This window comes from Dermacentor variabilis, chromosome 9, assembly GCF_050947875.1.
Source record: "Dermacentor variabilis isolate Ectoservices chromosome 9, ASM5094787v1, whole genome shotgun sequence".
Classification (NCBI taxonomy): Eukaryota; Metazoa; Arthropoda; class Arachnida; order Ixodida; family Ixodidae; genus Dermacentor; species Dermacentor variabilis.
In genome coordinates this window covers 93,890,747-93,913,067 of record NC_134576.1, presented here as the reverse complement: position 1 = coordinate 93,913,067, position 22,321 = coordinate 93,890,747, and positions in this window count along the sequence as shown.

Genomic DNA, 22,321 nt, shown 5'->3' with positions numbered 1-22,321 from the left:
CCCTTTTGACCGTCCTTAGCTCCGCGAGCTCGACGCGTCACAAACTCCTCGGCTAGCTCAGCGGCTCTAGCCACCGTACTCACGTCTGGCCTATCTAAGACCCAGTATCGCACGTTCTCCGGTAACCGACTATAAAACTGTTCTAGCCCGAAGCACTGCAGAACTTTATCGTGGTCACCAAACGCTTTCTCTTCTTTGAGCCACTCCTGCATGTTCGACATAAGCCTATACGCAAACTCTGTATATGACTCACTTCTGCCTTTCTCATTTTCCCGAAACTTCCGACGGAACGCCTCCGCAGACAGCCGGTACTTTTTTAGCAGACTCGATTTTACTTTGTCGAAATCCTCTGCTTCCTCTCTATCCAAGCGAGCGACTACGTCGGCCGCCTCGCCGGGTAACAAAGTGAGCAAGCGCTGTGGCCACGTTTCCCGAGAGAACCCCTGCTTCTCGCACGTTCGCTCAAAGTTAACCAGGAACAAACCAATGTCCTCTCCAAGCTTAAACGGCCGCATTAGGTCAGTCATTTTGAACAATACGCGTTCTCCTGCACCGTGTGCCTGACTTCCATTACGAGCGCGTTCCATCTCTATCTCGAGACGCTTCATTTCCAAAGCGTGTTGATGGTCACGCTCTTCTTTTTCTTTCTCTTTTTGTTCTTTAAGTTCGCGCTCCTGTCTTTTTGCAGTCTCCCTCTCTTCAATAGTCTCAAGGCATTCCGACAGCTCGTCATCCTCAGCCTCTAACTCAAGAATAGCCTTTAGCAGTTCAGGTTTTCTTAGTTTGTCTGAGACATCCAGACCCAACTCTCTTGCAAGCTCCAACAATTTCGGTTTGCGCAACGACTTCAAATCCATGGCTGCTCTGAATGCTGCTTTCTCTACTGCTTATTATTGTCTTGCCGCAAACTAACCCGGCAGCAACGACAACCACAATTACCAGCTCTGTTTCTGACACTAACAAAAGCCTGGCAAAGCTCAGAAGAAGAAAGTCCCGCACTCACCAAACCTCGCAGGCAGGAATTCCGCGCAGTCGTTCCGCTGCAGGCAACCAGTCGTCACACAGGGCTCGTTGCACTGCTCCCGGATCGTCGTTGAGCTGCTCAGCATACAGTCAACTGCATCTCTTCGCTGCTGGCCTCCGTTGTCGCGATCTCACCGCTGGCAGACAGTTGTCTGAAGTCGGAGGCGATCTCACCGCTGGCAACCAGATGTTTGGATCGGGACACTGGAGCGATCTGTTGGGAACTCGGCGCTGACGCCCGTGGTTGTACCTGGGTCGCAAGCCCCAAGGGTAGCGTTGGCCTGGCGGCCTGGGGTACAACTGGAAGCATCCGAAGGTCCCGGCAAAGCATGAGTCGACTGGTAACAACGAAACAACTTGTTTATTTTAACATCGCAAAGAGTTGGCGGTCAGGTTTGACCGAAGTAGAGTGACGGGAGAGCACTTCACTCAACAGAAGAAATCGGAGCCCTCCCTTTGGCGTCCGGGGGCAGCTGTTTTTATACTCTCGCAGTTGAGGGCAAGAAGGAACCCCTCAAAAGACGAGCACGTGTATGTACAATGGGCTAATGGTGACGCACACTGTCGTAGCGATGCCGTAGCACCGTGTCGAGCACGATCTCGTAGCACCCTGTCGTGGCGCTGCCGGTCGGACACAATGACTGTAATGAGAGGATGGTCCCTGCTTTGGCATCGCCTGTTTCGGGCACAATGACTGGAACGAGATCCCTGCTTTGGCATCGCCTGTTTCGGGCCCAATAACTGGAATGAGATCCCTGCTTTGGCATCGCCTGTTTCGGGCACAATGACTGGAACGAGATCCCTGCTTTGGCATCGCCTGTTTCGGGCCCAATAACTGGAATGAGATCCCTGCTTTGGCATCGCCTGTTTCGCGCCTGGAAACACCTGGCGATGAGTGTTGTGGCGACGACGATCGGGCCAAAATGTCTGCCGCCCCGCCGCAGTCGCGCCGGCAAAACCACGTGTCGCAGGCGAAACGCAACACAGGGTATAAGTGTGTGATTCACAGTCCGGTGCATATTCGAACAAATGTGGAAATAGTGTGAGCTTTGTTGGAATGCGGGGTTGCGGAAGGGGTGCCTCGTTACGGATCCACCATATCTTCAAAAAAGTCGGTGGAATAGCCAGACGTAAATGGAAGAAATATCAAGAAATGCTTTGGACGTATCTGAAATAAAAGTTCACGCGTACTTTCGACGTATCTTTAAAAACTTAGATTTATTATACCTGCGTCACATGAGGCACTTTCGGTGGCGACAACGCCTGATAGAGATTGAATGTAACGATCTCGATGGCCTCCTTTATGGAAGCTGTGGATGGGATCCAAAGGCGATCGAAAAATCTAATACCGATCGAGCTCGATTACGATAGAAATACCCGTGTGACGCCGGTGTAAGTCGCTACTCAAGCAAGTTCAGCTTGCTGACAACGTTGTAACAAAAATGCGAGAGTAGGCGTAATTCCGTCAAGGCACAGAAAGTAATCGTCCGACTTTGAAAGCGGTGCCGTTGATTACACACACGTTTGACGAGTCGAATAAATCAGGAGACGGAGCGCATTGGATGTGTTGAAAAAAAGGCAATGAGCCAATCGGTACTCATCTCGCCCTATAACAGAACCGTGCGCATACAACAATGCATCGTCGTCCTCAAATTTAGGATGCAAAAGCAGGACAAATAGTCCCAACCCGCCACGCTCTCGGTAGGCAACCCGCCGAGCAAGACGGCGGGGTTCTTCATTTGCGCTTTCTATTCATTTATTTATTTTTAGAGTACTCCACGCAATAACTGCTCTTATGAGGAGCAAAGAGAGCGGCCAGCTTTGATCCGTATAAGGTTAGAGCGTGGTCAGGGAAAATAGAGTGCGCACTGCCACATGCTATCCTTGTACATAAGAAGCCGGAAGAAAAGCTATCTAAAAAGAATACAATGCAACAGAATAATGGAATCAACTGTGTGGCGAAACCAAAGGAAGGGCTTGTCAAAAGTTCTCGTGTGCCAAAAGCACACGTTGCTTTCGGCTTTGTGATTGTGAGAACCAAGCTCAAGATCAGTCCAAACCGACTTGAAGAGAGAAAATGCGTCGGCGGGCCTCGCTTGAAAGCTACGTAATAAATAGAAGCTCATGCGTGCGCAACAGCTTTGCGCGTGCCATTGAGAGACCGCGCTTTTTCGTAACTGCCTGACGAACCATGGAACGCGGACTAAAATGATCCTCCGTTCCAGTTTGTTTGTTGCTCACTGTCAGCTCCATGAAAACTGAATCTTAATGAAAAGGCATGAAGAATACGCGACGACTCCTCCCTTTCCGCCTCAGAGACCCCACATTTTCGCTTCTTCTAGCGTAGCGAGATACAACTATAGAGGCATTAGGCTCTATCCTGTGTCCCGTCCGATTGCACCATGACATGATGCTACTCCCGCTGTCTTGTTACGGATCGCAAGCCAAGCGGGGATGTCCGTTACGTTCAGTCATTGTTTCCGATTAGACCTTATTTTCTTAATCTTTTTCTGTATTTGTTTTCAAATTTTTCGAAGGTGCTTTGTCCGTTTCGTTTATAGAAATAAACAAGCAAATAACAATTAGGTGTAATATCGAAGGGTTCTCGTAAACGAAAACCTTCCGCCCCGCACAATGCAGTACTAACTGACGCGACAACAACGACGGAAAGGGAAAGGGTAAAGGGGCGACGAAAACGGGAGCAAAGGTAATCGCACGAGAGTGACGTCCAAATCACGAATACCGCACCAAAGAATACCGAACAATGTATTTGCTATAGAATGCACTCTGTTGCGTCGGGCGTTCGGCTATCATGGGAAGAATGAGTGTTACATGGATGTGTCGAATTTTTGCGTGTTTGGGTTTATACGTTCTTGCAGTGTCATTATTTACTCTTTATGTTTTCAAGTTTCTTAAGAACCACAATTTTCTAAGCGCAGCAAGCCAACAAGTTCCTGCAAGCGTGCATAATCAATGCTAATTGCTGCATTTAAAACGCAATATTTCATTTGCAATTGATCGGCATGCTAAGCCGTAAGGCTGTTTGAAGCTAGGAGAACTAAGTTGAGACAAGTCCATATAGTAAACATCATTCTCGTGCGTGCTGAACCGCCCTACTGGCAGCTCCCGTAGACGCCAGCGCCACAGCTATCTCTAGTAATTTTTGTTAGACTCCATGGAAGTTGCGGGTGCTTCGCGGATCCGCCTAAGCTCCGTCCTTCTGGCTTCGAACGGTCCTGTGACATTGCGAATAAATTATCAACAATTTTCAAGTGTTATATATTTGCGTAGACGCTGATATTCTTTCAGTCTTAGTAAAATTACGATTGCGTGCCAATTTAGAAAGACAAACGGTCATAACCACGAAGATTCCACACATTCATCTATCGAACCCATTATCCCATGGTAGCAAAACGAACACAGCCCCAGGACATCAAAACATGACGACGCAGATTCCGCTCTGCAATTGTTTCCAGCGCGTCAAACCCGCATCAGGTTTTGTGTCTGTCACTCAAATAGATAGATAGATAGATAGATAGATAGATAGATAGATAGATAGATAGATAGATAGATAGATAGATAGATAGATAGATAGATAGATAGATAGATAGATAGATAGATAGATAGATAGATAGATAGATAGATAGATAGATAGATAGATAGATAGATAGATAGATAGATAGATAGATAGATAGATAGATAGATAGATAGATAGATAGACAGACAGACAGATTCGCGCCGATTTTAGACACCACTTATTTTCGTAGAAAACTATGGGCGAACCGATCAACGTTGACAGCCACAACGGCAATGGAGATGACAGCACGACTTCCTACATATCGCGAACTCGGAATCAAATCCTACGTGGAGATAAATACAGTTCTTAAAATTTATTTTCTGGCGACTAGTCATGTCAAGATCACATGGCTGTTATACTCGAAAAAACAACATTTTATTCTACTACTTCTAAACCACTCCCGGGGTTACATGTTCAGCAAATAACGTGGGTTGATGGCACCCGGTGTGTATCGGCGTGGGGATTAATGGTCACCTAGCCTGTGTTACTTGTGTGTTACCACATCACTTGCAGGTTCCCATGATAGCTAGCAAGATGGCGTTCCCTGCTTTGTTCCTAAAGTTATCGGTATGCCTGATCCATACCATTGTCTTCCCTGATTTTCTTCCGCCATACTCTAAACGCTCCTTTGCTTATCTCGGCTGTTCACCAGTTAACGTGGCCGTCAGTTTTCAGCCCCAGAGCTAGGGAAAGGTGGGCGTTCCTTATGGTTCAGGCAAACGTAACTAATAACGTTGATTTTTACTCGGGCATATGAGTCAATGGCTGACTAAGTGGGTTTGTCTACGGTCGTGCCATCTATGGAAAACAAATCTAGCGCTAAACAGCCAGTTTTCGAGCACAGCAACAAGATAAGCTCCGGCGCTACTGTAAACAAATCCAAGTAAGCAGTAGTTGAACCAATTCATTTCCTTAAAGTCATATTAGTCAGTTCGAAGTACTTTTCAACAGCTGACGGGTGATGACGAGTTTAATATGGTGGCACATCAATCTTTAACTTTCCACCAAAAGGTTATCCGAGCATACCAGATGTTTCAGGTGTATAGCTTGGAAACTAGTACGATTCGAGTACTCTAACCTTCGACTAATCTCAATGAAGTGCCTTAGCAATTATGGACATTAAAAAGTCGCTGAATCATGTCGTCCAGGGAGTTACGCGTACAGTATGTATACAGAACCTATTCTGCAAGCCACCGCCTGGACTTACAGTCAACAGTCAAGGTATATGTGGTTCTACGTTAGTGCGGCGAGACAGAGCAAGTCGTTGCCGACGCTTCACAGACAATCAAAGGAGCCCGTTCGATACACTGATGAAGAGAACAGCGTGAACGGGCAAGCGCAAGGGAGTAAAAATTCTTGTGCGTGGCATATATCCCGTGTTGTATCGACGGCTAATAGCACTAAATGCATAAAAAACTGGGAACAATTGAATTACGCACTACAAGTAATTTCCTATATGCTGTCATATATATATATATATATATATATATATATATATATATATATATATATATATATATATATATATATATATATACATATATATATATATATATGTATATATATAAACGGCTGCTAGCAGTTTGTTTCTCGAAGGTGGCACCTATGAATGTACGTGATAACGTCATCGCACCAAAATTTACTACGTAGTGGTTGGCGTAGCATGGCGTACTTGTCATATATGCCATTGTGTCGTTGCTGAAACGCCGGTATGAAAACACGACAATGTGGAGTGACAGCGAGAAAATCGAAAGATCTTCACGCTGTAAGTGACCGAAGGTAAGAGAAAAGGAAAGTAGGCCCTAATCCATCACGTGTTGAAGAGCGGATGGCGTTGGAGGCTCAGAACAGCACCGCATTACCGCGGGAGACATGCAACTCTGTGAGCGCGAGCGGCTCGTACGGCGGAGTGCTACTTTCTCGTAATGTTCTCACACGTCAAGAGATATTTAGACGGGAAACGCCACGATTTCATTCGTTTCGTTTCATTTTTTTCTTTTTATGATGGCGCATACCCACTGTGCGGGATTGACCAAGATTTAAACGGTATTAGGGAATTGCACTTACTTCTAAAATTAGGAAAAGTATTAGGCAGAACATAAAAAACAACGTATGAAGAGCTTAAGAAACTCCCCTTGAAGCAACTGTAAATTCTTCCACGACTGAGGAAACATTCCTATGGCACTTTCCAAGAGAGGAGGCTCTTAGAGAAAAGATATCCGGAATGGAAAAATGTAAACAAACTTGTCTAAATTTTTGTTGTATAATTTGTTTGCTTAAAGAAAAACATTCCTCCTACATCTTTTTCAGACACATCATAGCGGAGCGCCTTACATTTCTGATCTCTGGCTACTTCAAGGGGCTACTGCATGTGGTTGATGCATTGCCGTCTGTCAGACGTGCTTCCACCGAAAATTTTTATATTTAACGATATGAGAAAATTCGTTAGCGCACCTGGGGCTGAGTTCACAAAGCATTATGCTCCCAAATACTCTTTTGCCTATTTCCGGCTGCCTTTGCTAATGATATCTCCTAAGCCAGAATGATTGGAATTTGCTCTTACATACAATTCTAGATTACGAGCTTCTTTTTTAGCGTGTGAGGACGAAGCCTGTTTACGTACATAGTATTACAGTTAAGGGAAAATGAGATTGACGTAATAGTTATGCGACAACCCGCAAGGTGCAGACAAGTAAATAATAAACGGGAAATGAGACACCCACCCAAACGTAGCTAAGTGCTGCAAAGGAATTCCACACGTGTTCCTCTAAAGAAAAGCCTCGCAGTTGAAGAAAAATTCGTCCGAGTCCGGCACTCGAACCCGGGACCAACGATGTGTTCAACGATGAGTACACAACGGAATTAAAATTTTGATGTTTTACGTGCTTTAACATGCACCTAAATCTAAGTAGACGGGTGTTTTTGCCCCCATCAAAATGCGGCCGCCCTGCCCGGGATTCGACCTCGCGATCTCGTGCTCAGCAGCCCAACACCACAGCCACTGAGCAACCACGGCGGGTGAGAACACAAAAGGATTTCGGGTGCATCAGCAATCGAGCGTGGGAACACGCATTGTCAAATAGCAGTTAGGCGGCGTCGCATTCCCGACACAATGCACAACCTGCGCACTCGAACCGTTGCTTTCTATTGCAGAATATTGAGCAAGAATGGTAACGCGATCCCATGAAAATTATTCACTGATATACTATTATTCACAAAATAGTGCCACGTGTTTGCGTTAATGGTACATCATGTACATTGAGAAGCATATAACGCTTTTTTTAAGGGTGTCAGTAAACTTTCTTTATTAGACAAGTGCAACCGTAATTTTTCCGCTTACGTTACTTTTTTTCTATATCTCCATGCTTTGTGTCGTTTCTGCGCAGTGTGGTTCCAGAATGAATTTCCCGTGATAGAGAACTAAAATTACTTGCATGTATTGGCGCTTCTCGCGGTTTCGCTGCATTGAATCCACCTCGTAGACGCGATACAAATTGCTAAATATTATACTATGTACCTTGATAATATATAACGATTTTACTTTCGAGGCCAGAGAAGGCGCTGCACGTTGAAAACGCTATGGTCTGCCATCCTGTACTACTCTATTGAAAAAAAAAAGTACAAAAAAATCGAAAAAGCAATAGCGTAGCTTGCTCAACCCTCGGCATCCATCGGTTGCGATGTTTTTCTTTTCTTCTGTGCCTCAAGAGAGTTTCGTACAGTTGTATCCTCTTACATTTTATGCCCAATATTCTCAACTTCGTACGACATCCATCGGCATCCATCGGTTGCGATGTTTTTCTTTTCTTCTGTGCCTCAAAAGAGTTTCGTACAGTTGTATCCTCTTACATTTTATGCCTAATATTCTCAACTTCGTACGACGGTATGCCCCTTTCCATTATACAGGTCATGCTAGCTGTGATTCGAGCTGCTACTTCCGTATCTGTAGGGACTGCTTAGTGCGTTGGTAGGCTTAATTTACTTCCCTCTCACGATAGTTTTGCACAGGAGATTGCGATAGTATCCAGCATATAAAAACGCCTTCTGCATGCCAGTGCCTTGAAACTACACTGAAAATCAGTAAAAATTGCAAGTTATTTGCAATGCGTAGGCTGTTTGTCTGGATACTCTGCGGATACCTGGAAAAGCCTTGACGCTTGCAGCAATTGTTCAAACCTAATTAATGAAGAAAAAGCAAACGTTTAATCCTTCCAACTACCAAATGATACAAACAAAGTCAAAGGAAGTAAAGACATAATTTATACTGGCTTTAGATGATGCGGAAAGTCTCCACGTGAAACTTGTAGCGTGCTGTCAGCATCAAAGCGTAAAGATAATGAAAGCAAGGGACGAAGCAGGAAGTGTATGCGCACACGGCTTGTAGTCCTTTGACGTTCGAATGCTTTGAAGCGGCCATGTCAGCCTGTCAAAACGCTTTCTTAAAAGAACGACAGGCTCGCATCACCGGCGTTTCCATCCAGGGACAGCAGCTCTCCGCTATAGAAGGGCCTCGGTGTTCTAAAGCGGTTATTTTAAGGTATATTCGCTCGCACCTATTTCGTTCCTCTCATCCAGCCTCTCACGATCTCTTTTTTTTTTTTCAGAACACTGCTGAACAGATCACGAACGTCCATAGGTTTAGGTACACCAATTGCTATCGACCTGACTTCCTGCTTCTCTCGTGTTACACGTAAAGCGCATACCTACTTCTTTCCTTAACCCTTGACTTGCGTCATCTGAAACCCTATGTGTCCGAATCTTCCCGGAAAATTCTAGACAGCAGAGCGCGGAAGCTCCGTAGTAACAAGGGGCAGGCGATAATGGCTGAAGTCAGCTCATTGCCTAGCCGCTCGTGTTTTCGATGGGCGTGCTCAGATGCCTAGAGTACGAGCACCAAAGAAAAGCATGGCTTATTTCTCAGGTTCCTGCGGCACCTTCCAAAGCATATGAAAATGCGGGTCTGCAGTAAGGGAAATGGACGAAATGACTCAAATAACAAGTGCATATAATTCCCTATTCTTCATACTCGGAAGGAGCGTCTGTATAATGTGACGTAAACAGCGCTGCTATAAATTAACTATGCTACATCCGAATCTCAATGGTACGACCCCGGTTGATCCGAATTTCGGTCTATTACGAATTTTGAAAATGTCTGGCCAAGGTGCATTACGTATGGAGCGGTATGCCTTGAGATGACTTGGACGCTCTCCCTGTCTGCGACAGATGATAAGAATTTTGTTAGCCAACCTAACGTCTCTCCCAGTCAGGGGAGTAAGGCCGTAGTGCACAGTTGTGAAGTCATCGTACCCAACCTTCGTCTTCCAGAATCCTGACGGACACCTGCGCATTTGATGAGCTCTCTGTGCGACGCGCATTGAGCTCTGGCAACGTAGGTCAAAGGTAAACTACGGCGTTTTCTTAACCGTATCAGAATATTACCATTTTCAAATGGCACTGACAGTCCTGTCACCGGTAGGGTGGTTCAGCTTGCTTAGAAACTCATAAATAATTTTAAATAAATAATAAACGAGGTGCCGAAAGAGAAACGGGGAGCTGTTTCGAATGGCGCCACGATTAGTCGATGATGTCAGCTCCTACACGACCGTAATGTAAACAAGCAGAACGCGTGCTCAAAACACGCTGCACACGTTGCGCTTACGCCAAGAAACCGAAATTGGAGATGTCTCCTGACGACACGGGAGCTTTCGCAGATATTTCGAACTGGACATTGGCAAATTCAGCGACAGTATGAGAGCTGAAGGATCGCCATATTCTTTTGACCCGCCACCGCCAGGCGAGGCAGGTGACGAGTTCAATGCGCTGGGCTGCAGCAAGGCGAAGAAAAGCATCGGTCATCACATGTGTCAAATCGACTATTGACTGTCGTCGTCTCGTAGAAGAAGGTCCCAGCTTCGTCGTTTCTGGGCGAAGTGACGGTGCAGCCTCCGACGTCACAAACACAGGGTGGCCAGTAAGAAGCCATACATTCGTGGTCATGAGTCGGGAACGGGCAACCAATCTTTAACCTTTCATTTTCGGGAAAACTAACTGACTTGCAGCCATAAAGTTTGGCAGAGATAATCAGAGCGCGAAAGTTAACTTATATTCACAATTTTAACAAGGTCAGTGGACACGGAAAAATGGCCGGAGTTGCTCTTTAAGAAACAAGCGCGACGTTTCACTACATCGAGAACAGTCTCCGCAATAGTATTGATGAAAGAACTGTACTGAGAACTATCGGCGACTTTTTTAACTGAATATAGTTGCCACAATTAAAAGAGGGTACCTTATCATCTTTTAAACAATTTATCTATTAATTATCATGTACAGTACGAATTTCGGATGGTGCGAATATTTTTGGAGGTCAAGAAAATTTTGTATCATGGGGATTCTTCTGGTATTACAATACATTTTCCTACATCGTCAGGTGCTCAGAGCAGTGCTCCGCGTGGGTTATCATAAGTCACTTTTGAGAGGTAGGCAATCAGAAGGGAGTCGAGCGAAAGCAATTGTCATAAAAAATCCGGCACAGCTCATTTCACTACGATTGTCGACGGTAATGCGTTTAGCATCGAATCAAATATAACGACGCAACGTATTGCCAAAGTACGAAACGAGTTATGCATAAGGCGTTTACTGCAACGCGGCTCCTCTTTCACGTTTCCTTAGGAACACTCGGTGACATCTAGCGGCGCCACCACGAAGCCTAAGCGTGGCCTCCGAAATGGCCGGATGTCGGGCCGGCGCGTGCAAACGCTGAGAAACGTGTCATGCCCCGACAGCCGGGCTTTTCTCCTGCCCTTCTTTCTATACACGCTGCCTCATGCAGTGGCTCTGCCAAGAAGCCCGCACGTGGCCTCTGTGGCGTCGCACGGCGGTAAGTGCGAACACTGAGAATTGGTCCCTCGCTTGCAGCACTATCAGCGGCACATGCACAGTGACTCGAGTTGGCGACAGGTTCACTGAAGACTGGCACATACCCACTGCGTTTGTGGCGCAGCGTCCCGAATCACTGGGCTTGCTGGCCTTCAAGAATCCGTGCAACGTAGTTTCTATTCCTCCCATCATCGGAGAAATTCAAATGATCGTTTTTCTCACGGCAAAGCGGCACACGCGTACTGGCACATACCCAGTGACCTAAGTTGGCAGCAAAGAGGCAAATTAAAGACGTGCGCAGACCGACTGGCATGTCGCAGCACCGGTGTGCCGAATCACCTACGACCGCGAATTCCGAGAAGGAGCGAGGAGAGAAAGTAGAGTAGTTGGTTATTGCATTTCAAGGTGGCAGCATTTCTTTTCATGCTCGGCGACAGTGGTGACCTGGACGGGACCCGAACGCGCACACACCCTGTGCTCCATGTTCGCGTTTCAATTCAAAGAGTTTCATTGAAGAGCTGCACATATCTGCACATTGCCGCATACTCAGTGGCTCGAGTTGGTCTAACGGTTGGTCTCAAACCCGTTTCACTCAGCGCAGCAGCCATATGCTCCAAGGATTCGACCATTGTTAATGTCACCTAGGTTTGTGGGAAAATGTTTAGATACAAACATACATAGAAACATCGGTAGTTCCCCCGGAAAGTCCGTCAAGTGCCCTAAGAATCCTAACCCATTAATATGGCGGCTCCGCTTTTACCTCCGTCATTACTGTTTATCGATATGTTGCATATGCTTAGGTGGTCGCTGCACTCCCACTTATGAATAAAGAAGTTCATAGCGGAAAAGTAAAATTTTTGCTTGTGTATAGGCCACCAGTCTGCGCGGCCGGGTGTTAGTAGCATTTCCTTTGAATCCCAGTATGAGCAGGCGACCGAGCTTATTCTTTTTTCTCCTACGTCTTGCCTCCGTACTTAAGAACTGCGCTTCGAGTCGACAAGACGTCGAGCCATAACATACTTATTTACTGTTCCAAATTAAGCATAACATGTAATGTTCCAGTCACGACGGCTTTTTTTTCCTTATTAGTTCATCATGATATAACCTACGTTGAGCTGTCGCTGGGCGCATCTTCCTTCCTTTGTTCTTTTGATTGTTCGAGGCCTCTGACACTTGTTCCGGCGCGGTGACCGACCCGCGTGAGATACCGTGAGGCCCCACATATTACGCAAGCCGGAAATGAATGCGGGTAATAGAACAAGGAAACGTGCAATGGTCAGTTCAAAATAAAGCATATGTTGGCGCTTCGACACCCGTACAGGTGTCTTGGGCACAAAACAAAATGCGTAGCAACAGGGATTATGTATGCCCTCGGCGTAATGTTTTTGGTTGCATATAAGAGAGCGGGTCCCTCGTTCTATTAATGGCATCGCAATCTACTGTATGTTTGATGACCTCACAGCCAACTGAAATGACAAAAATATTTTCTTTGGCAATGATAGAAGCCGAACCCAAGTTAATCTTGTGGCCTCCTTCTGTAGTGCTTGGCCAGGACAATTGAGGAACAGTGTCCCATGACCCCATAGTACTGCCGCCGTTTCTGATACTCTGGCTGGCAAAAAAAAAAGGGCAAGGTTCGCTGCGGAGTTTCCTAGTCGAATAGAGCACGCGCGAAGCAAGCGTTACGTACGATGTAGATTCATAACGAGACATCGTACTACACGACGCATTTTACGGTAGTGTCGCGCACGTTAGACAACTTCCTGGACTCAAATGCTGTGCTCCTATTGTAGCAGTAAGGTCAGCCGTCCCGGTGTCACTATAAGCGAGGGTCGGTGTGGAGGTCAACGCGCTTAGGCAGGGAGGTACGCGAAATTGCTCATCCAGTGACTCACACAGGCGTTTCAAGTCGCAGTCGGCTCTCATTCGTGTTTCGCCTTGAAAACGTTTCGACTTGCGGCACACAAACTGTTGCGTCACCAAAACACGCAAGGCTGTGGTAGTTGGTCTTGATCTTGAACACGGTGCGTTGAGCAAACGTGGCATGAACATAAGATAAAGCGCCAAATACGGTGGCAAAGTCTTTGTGCTGTCTTGTTTTTTTTCCCCTCTCGGTATTGCTCTTTAAAAGCTGCTAGCAATTGCCAAGCAATCTCTCAATATTTAAACCACTTGCAAGCAATTGTCACCTCGCATAAATATTTTGTTACAATGTTACACTACCACCTTGCACTATTGGATTTTCGCTAAATAGCGCCTTTAGAGCTATTGTATTTACTCAGTTATAACGTTCGTCTTTTCCCGGAAGAAATTACAGTTGCATACAAAGAGAGATCGCAGTGCTAAACAGAAATACAATAATGATGAGCTAGCCTGGTTAGCGCTAAAATTTCTGTAATCCTACCAATGCAAGTCACACATCGTCGCATCCGTAGGAGCGGTGGCAGCTTTGCACCCGCTACGTAAGTTTGTTAGGCCATAGTATTCCAGTAGAGCATGTTTCTAGGCTAGTTGGGACATACTTGCGCAAAGATGCATTCAGTAGCGAATTAGGACTTTTCTTGTTTCTCCCTTATTTTGTCCCGTCAGAGGTGTGCTCTTGTTAAACTTGCACGCCATTGTATATTCTATACATCGTAGTTCGGCTACAATTACAGTTCTACAAAACGTTTAGCAAATGCGGTACCTCAAATGCCACAGACAGAACACAACATGACATGCTCCGGAGCTGTTGATAGTGCCAAGACCTCTGAGAGGGCGTCGATAATTGAGGGCCGACCCAATGTAGTTGCGATGGAATGAATGATTTTTTTTTTCAAAATGACAACAAATTGTCATCATTCTTTCTTACCGCGAAAAAAAAAAGCATTAGCTTCTGTGAAACCCGTTGTAATTCCGTTGAGTGACATTTCATGTTAACCACCCAAGAGACGAAGTAGACACAGGGAACGATGAAATTATGAGTTGCTGCCTTTCCACTGCGACGACACACACCATAGTGTTGGATTTACAGCTCAACACAATTTTGCTGTTGACACAGCAAGATTATTTCGAGATCCCTTTTTTTTTCCTTTTCGGGCTTGTGTGCGTCGGCATCACGGCGATTTGAGAAATATCGACGCAACGATGCAGCGCTCGCTGTACGTACTTTGAGAAGCGGCGGCTTAACCTAGATCGGATGGTTCTCGGCGCGGCCGCTAGGGAGCGAGCATTTATTTCTGGTGACAAATAAGCCGACTCGTTATGCCTCTACCTTATCCCGTCCCTCAGCGTTCACGGTGACACACATACCAAAACAAAAAACAAAAAAACATTGGATTGGTAATATTTACGAAGCCTAGTTGATTCATGTTTAGAACTAAGGTTGAACAGTGCGAATAAAATTAGGACACGAAGAAATTGACTGCCAACTGGAAGTTTATTTTAAGTTCTCCAGTAATTTTATACCTTTTTCAGCACAGGCTTGCTTGCACAAGTCGCACATATATCTGCAACCACATGCGTTAAAAGCAGCACTAAGTTAGTCGTGTGAGCATGAGTGTGAGCAAGGTATTTTAATCAGATAGCACGATTACAGAAAAAAGTTTTCCCCGTTATGTCATCACTTCAATATGCGAAGCCATCTTGCATAAATAAAAGATGATAAGTTTGGAACCAGCACGCAAAGAAAAGAATAAAGAGAAGAGACCAGCTGACGTGGTGCTGTAGTTGCAGAAGTTGTCACACAATCTAAAGGTAGTTTCCGATAGACATAATGTTAATTTAATTTTGAATGCCCCGTGCAAGCTTTCCTTGATATGCAACTGCACGAAAACGCTCGAAAGGCCCCTGTGCACCACCAATTATAAATCTCGTTTCACTGACTGAAAGCGCAACATTATACACCAGATATCACTGAATTACGGAAAAGCGTATATATGACAAACGGGACAGTGCTTCAATTACAGAGCTCTTCAACACAGCAGTAACGTAAAGAATGTCTATGGGAGTAATTTAGAAGGACATTGTAACAAGTGTCCCTGCACTTCTTTATTAGAAAAAAAGAATATTCATAGGGAAACGAAAAGGTAAGAGTGAACAGGAAATCATAAAGGCATATCACATTAAAATCTAATGAGATAAATGTGTAAGCGCTCCCTCTCTTGCTCTGTCGGAAACAGAAATAGCTTTCTTTTTATTAAAGATTTCATTGTATGAAGGATTTGTATGAAACATTTTGTATGACGGCGATACCCGACTTTCATCAACTTTTATGCAAATTTAGGTTATGTGCAGCCACGACACGGATTCGATCTCCTGCAAATGGCTGTTTTTTCGGCAGCAGCGTGGTGGGCTTGCGCCTATGCCGGAGCGAAAGCGAAAAAAAACGGGAAATAACGGGGTAATGCTGACCGGCCAATGTAATTCTCGAACTGTCATGCAGCTTACTTGAAAACCCAATCCACTTTCTTGAATGTCGCTATCGGCCTCGAAGTTGTCAGTTAACGTACATAGTATGCCTTTTGTGAAAATATCTGGCATGTTAAACGATTAATAAATAAAAGAAAAAAATCACCACCCATAATAAGCCTAACCTAATTCAAGGGAAACCTGCATGGAAAACTACCAACGTAAAGAAGAGACCGCTGCTGTTCTCTTCCACAGCTCGCAGTGGAGTTTCGCATATGAAGATTTTGTAATGGGCCACACTGAGCGCTGAAGCAGGATAGTCTTCTATATTGACAACTACAAAAGAGGATCAAGAAGGCACTCGTACATCTGCTGCAGCGGTTGCTCAAATGCCGAAGGACGTTGATGTCGCGACACCCTGCTCTTCAGTGTCGGCGACGACTATTGCAGAAGTCAAAGGCAAGGTCAACCATCTTTCACCTTGTGTGAGGCCTCGTGGCCCAAGGCGGTTGCCCTCGGGAGAAACTTCCCATCAGGCGGGCAGACGCGGCGCCAGCAGGTTCGGCATTGGGGAAGACCTTCGTCCCGTGGGTTGCGCACGGGAAGAAGGGGGGTAATAAAAAGGGTGTATAAGTTCAACTGCGTCAGCACCATAGGGCGAGTCACGTGAGATCCCGACGACATCGCCCGAGTCTTTTTCGAGTGTGCAATTATCCGCCGCCGCTCCTGTGTTTCCTTTTCGTGGTTCACCAACCACATTTCCACCGCGGCAGACGCCACGGCCATCCGTGCCCCAGCCGATGTGTCGGAAACTCCTTTTTACGTATCCTATGATTTTCCAAGAACATCGTGATGTTGTTGACTAAAGCTAGCTGATCTGCTGCTCGAGGTGGTGTTTCAAGCGTCATAATTGCTTTCTAAGTATACATGTGGTTGCCGTCCATTGTTGACTCGAGATTGAAATGGACCGCAGTCGACGAGTGGGCGTGCGCCAACCATGGTATATTCCAAATCGTGGCCCCATTGGCACCCGCTAAGTTCGACAAGCTACTGGTCCTTTGGTTTATTTGTCTAATTTCTACATTCCACTAAAGTTGGCTCAATTTTGCTAAATGCTGTCTGATGCTCACGCATATTTTGCGTGTCTCGTAGCAACGACATGGCATCGTGACGTAATGTTATCACCTACGATGATGGTGGCAATGGGCATGATAACAATGGCTACTGTTACATGAGATGAGCGGGTCGAATCGAAACTCGGGCTGACAGAGCCCGACGTGACCGCCTTTAAATGAATTCGCTTCTGACAGATACAGACAAAGGCGGCATGTAGCGTCGAGACAAGGCATCAGTGCCTGTAAAGAGGGCTCCATGGTGTCGCAGCCACCTGCAACATCTATATTTAATGGCTCGTATTGTTGAATCAAAACGGTTGTTTGCACCGTGGCTGTTTTTTTTACTTTGTCCGGATACCATTCCCACTGCCATCACACCTCAGCGCTGATGGTGTGACTCCTGGTGACTCGATGGTGTTCAGTGAACCCGACGTGCCAATTCCAGCCCAAAAAGCCGACTCAACCTATTTGTGCAGGTTCCATGTAAAACGCCCTGAACGAAGACGACGATGATTCGAGTAGTAATGAAGGTCATGATTAAAAAAATGATGATCCCTTATGATAATAATGTCAATGATGACGATGTTCAGGGCTGTCGTGGCGATGATGAGTCACCATGGGAGTGTGGTGGACAGTACTTATAGAGCCCCGCGGTGGAAGGATAGACTGGACTAGCGCCATCAGGCATATAGGCTCGACGATGGTGGCCGCGACATCAACGCAGTAACCTGATTAACAAATGGCAATTCCTTGTGGGCCTTCTGTTCCTACAGAAGTGTTAATTCAAACACTCTCGTATTGATGCAGAATACAACTCGCGAGGTTCAATGATGAGTGCCCATTGTGCACAGACACACCCACAGTAAAACACATCACATGGGAGTGCCCCGAGAGGCCTTCGCACATGGACAGCCCCATAATGCACATCCTCATCATCATCATCAGCCTGGTTACGCCCACTGCAGGGCAAAGGCCTCTCCCATACTTCTCCAACTACCCCGGTCATGTACTAATTGTGGCCATGTTGTCCCTGAAAACGTCTTAATGTCATCCGCCCACCTAACTTTCTGCCGCGCCCTGCTACGCTTCCCGTCCCTTGGAATCCAGTCAGTAACCCTTAATGACCATCGGTTGTCTTCCCTCCTCATTACATGTCCTGCCCATGCCCATTTCTTTTTCTTGATTTCGACTAAGATGTCATTAACTCGAGTGTGTTCCCTCACACAATCTGCTCTTTTCTTATCCCTTAACGTTAGACCTATCATTCTTCTTTCCATAGTTCGTTGCGTCGTCCTCAACTTAAGTAGAACCTTTTTCGTAAGCCTCCAGGTTTCTGCCCCGTACGTGAGTACTGGTAAGACACAGCTATTATACACTTCTCTTGAGGGATACTGGCAACTTGCTGTTCATGATATGAGAATACTTGCCAAACGCACCCCAGCCCATTCTTATTCTTCTGATTATTTCAGTCTCATGATCCGGATCCGCGGTCGCTACCTGCCGTAAGTAGATGTATTCCCTTACCACTTCTAGTGCCTCGGTACCTATCGAAAACTGCTGTTCTCTTCCGAGAGTGCTAAACATTACTTTAGTTTTCTGCAGATTAATTTTTGGACCCACTCTTCTGCTTTGCCTCTCCAGGTGAGTGAGCATACATTGCAATTGGTCCCCTGAGTCAATAAGCAAGGCAATATCGTCAGCGAATCGCAAGTTACTAAGGTATTCTCCATTAACTTTTATCCCCAATTCTTCCCAATCCAGGTCTCTGAATACCTCCTGTAAACACGCTGTGAATAGCATTGGAGAGATCGTATCTCCCTGCCTGACGTCTTTCTTTATTGGGATTTTGTTGCTTTCTTTATGGAGGACTACGGTGGCTGTGGAGCTGCTATAGATATCTTTCAGTATTTTTACATACGGCTCGTCTACACCCTGATTCCGCAATGCCTCCATGACTGCTGTAGTTTCGATAGAATCAAACGCTTTCTCGTAATCTCCACTAATCCACAAACAGCCACTAATGAGGAATAGTCAGTGGGAGGCATTGCTTGCGGACGATTGCCGGGAGAGCTAATTGGCTCTTCTGGGCGAAGCCCAGAGAGCCGCTCGTGCCCGTGGGGCACTGGAATAGGGGCACCCAAGCATTGTGCCTTCTTTTATTTATTTTCAATAAACTTTTTACTCACTCACTCACTCACTCACTCACTCACTCACTCACTCACTCACTCACTCACTCACTCACTCACTCACTCACTCACTCACTCACTCACTCAATCACTCACTCACTCACTCTCGCATTGACGTTGATAGTGATCGTAAGATAAGTTCTACCAGAAATATCTCCCACGCCCTCCCCACTCCTTCCGTCAGGGTAAGGTAGGCCTAAGCCAGAAGCTTTTCCGGTTGGCGTTATTACGTCTGCTCCTATTGTTTACATCTCTTTCTCCCCCGACTACAACGCGGTCGCTGTCTTCTCTGGGAAGTGCAAGGCGACGAGCGACAACGGAAAGCGACAGCGGTAACGAGGCGGCGAAAGCTCGCCTCCTAAAGCCACGCAGGGAAGTGCGCGCCCCCACAAAAGGGGCGCGTCGGCTTCTCGCTGCATGGCGGAAGTACACCTTGGGAGAGGAACAGTGCAAGAAGAGGCAGCGGCCGGCGGGTCAGTGTCTGCCACTCACAAAGTCACTTAACGTGCCACGTCGTGTCATGTATGTGTGTGCAGCCACAGTGAGCACGTCCTGGCTTCCGGGAGCACGTTGCGGCGTCGTCAACACGATTAGCGTAAGCAGTGTACGAGCGCAGACAGAGGGAAGCTCGAGGGACCAGAATTTACCAGGGCCACTCCCTCCCGTGTCATTGTTGGACGTGTGAGAAAAGTTCATGTGCGCTGGATAGCATTTTTCGTAGCTATGCGCTATTTGCGGGCGCCGCCTACAGTTGCAAAGACACTGGTGCACCCAAGGCACTTCAAGGAGGATTTGCAAAAGAAAAAATAAAACACGCTGAACATGCACTGCATGCATCTAGGACACTTGTGCCTATGCCATGTTGAAGGGAAACTAAAAAGAAATATAATTTACGGTGTTTTATCAAATTGCTCTACTGCAATACACCCTACCTACTAATAGAATAACACTCTTACCGTGGCAGTAGACTCGATAAGCGAGAAAAGACGCGAAAAAGAAAGACAGGTGGTGACGCCGGACATCACCGCATTGTCATTGATTTGCACGCGTCTGCTGAGCCGTAGTTAATTTTTCATCGGTGAAGACAACCTTTGCCTTGCACTGTAAGAGTGGCAAAGATAATAATTGGCAAACTCTTCCAGCTTTTACCTACTAAGCAAACACACATACGCAAATTCCTGGATGTCTTCTGCGTATACTAAGCTTCCATGGCATCTGTAACATATTTGAAGCTTGGTGGGTCAAGGGTACACTTTTCGACTATCTGTACTCTCCCAAGACGTAGCACACACGCACAAGTACTCAGGAGAATGTAGGCAAGGATGGCCGCCGGTGGTAGCTTAAAGCACCACACGTCTAAGGCCGAAGTTGTTATTTCGGCGCTCACGTGCGGCACGGCGTCTTTTAGCCCTCTTCGATTCTCTCTTTTTAATCCTACATCTCAGTAAAAAAAGAACAGTTCGTTTCTCCCACATACTTTTCGTGGCCTCACTCTCTGTTCACTCCATGATGCTTCTGGCGGCATAAGTACACGTGCATGTGGTGAGATGTTCGGGATGACAACCGTTTACTCAACGAGACGAGAACGTTCGTGTTCCCGGCCACACGAAGTAAAAATATTAACCATTTTCGTTCTGCGGTTTTGCGACAAGAGATGCCTTAAGAATTCGTTGTATCTATACAAATTTCATTAAAATGTTCTTCAAGGATACTCCTGTTAGCAACACGGGCTTATCGTAATGCCTCCACTAACGACAGGACTAGACGCTTTTCGGTCTGCTGCGCACAGTTGCAGCTTTAATGTAATCGTTAATGAAATCTCCTTGTCAGTTTAGGCTAACTTAAATTAGACGCGTAAGAGGTGGCGCAAGGAAATGTAAATCAAGTATTAACCTGTCATGGTATACAAAAGAAAGGATTCCTGCATTGCCTTCGAAGACGCGAAATAAAATAAGAGGAAAAAACAAGATAATTTGAATTCTAGCCGCGCACGCTAGACCAGAAAAGCCGTGCCTCTCCGAACCGTGACCAACGTCGTCGTGGTGCTTTGTCGCTTTCCGTTCTGTGATTTCAACGAGGTTAGTGAGGGAGGGTAAAAGAGCTGGCTGCTGACCATGCGAGACGGCTAAATAACGGCCTTGGCGTATTAACGGCGTGCCTCTTGACGCTCGCTACTCAACAAACAGAAACGGTGACCTTTCGTACGCGGTCAACCCTTACAACGACTTTTTTAAGCCCTAGCTGACGCGTTACTCTATTAGGCGTACGGGTAGTAAACCAGACGTTTTCTGGTTAACCTCTCTGGCTTTTCTTTGTTTCATTCTCTCTCTGTCCGTCTAACTGTAATCCGCTGCCGTAGCAGCGGGACACATACAAGTACAGCACCCACTGCATTTTGCCGAGCGCAAAGATTTACCGCGGAGCCGGATGGCCTTCCGCGTGTACGGTAATAGGGCGTAGATCAAGCTCCGTGATAACAAATGAACAGGCTTTGTGCGGGCGGTCTCTTTCCCGTGGTGAATTCAGCTCAGAGACCTGGGAAGTCGCGGCATATTCAGCGAACCGCCGAGGAAAAAGGAAAGAAAAAACAAAAGAAAGAAAGAAAGAAGGAAAGAAAGAAAGGAAGAAAGAAAGAAAGGTAGAAATCTGGCGCTTCCATTCCCTAGATTAAAATTAAAGGAAAAAAAACGAGAAAGATTCCAGAAAAAGAACGAACGGAAGTTCACTGACACTTTGGAAAGCGGAAGGTCGTCGTGGTGAACTTTGCAACTCGGCATGCACAGAGAGATGTTCCTAGATGGAGAAAAGAGGAAATGCGGACCGGGAAGTGGAAGTCGAGCGAAGGTCAAAAGCCGTGGGATGTCCGGGTGTTCAGGCACGGCATGTCAGAACGCTTGTCAACTTTATGAAGGGCTCCCGCTACCGCATATTCTCTTTTTCTCTCTCACTTTATTACGACCACAGAAGCTGTCAGTAAACTGTGAGATAAACGACAAAAAGCCAGAGCACTGTACAATCTTTAGTTTGACGGTTCGCACTCTGACAGCTGCCATTTATTTCGAGTTCTCCTCTCCCGTGATATCGCTTTTGCCAATTTTATTTCTTTCGGACACAGCTCGAAGGCTGGCAGGACTCATGTGATCAGGTAGCGTTTT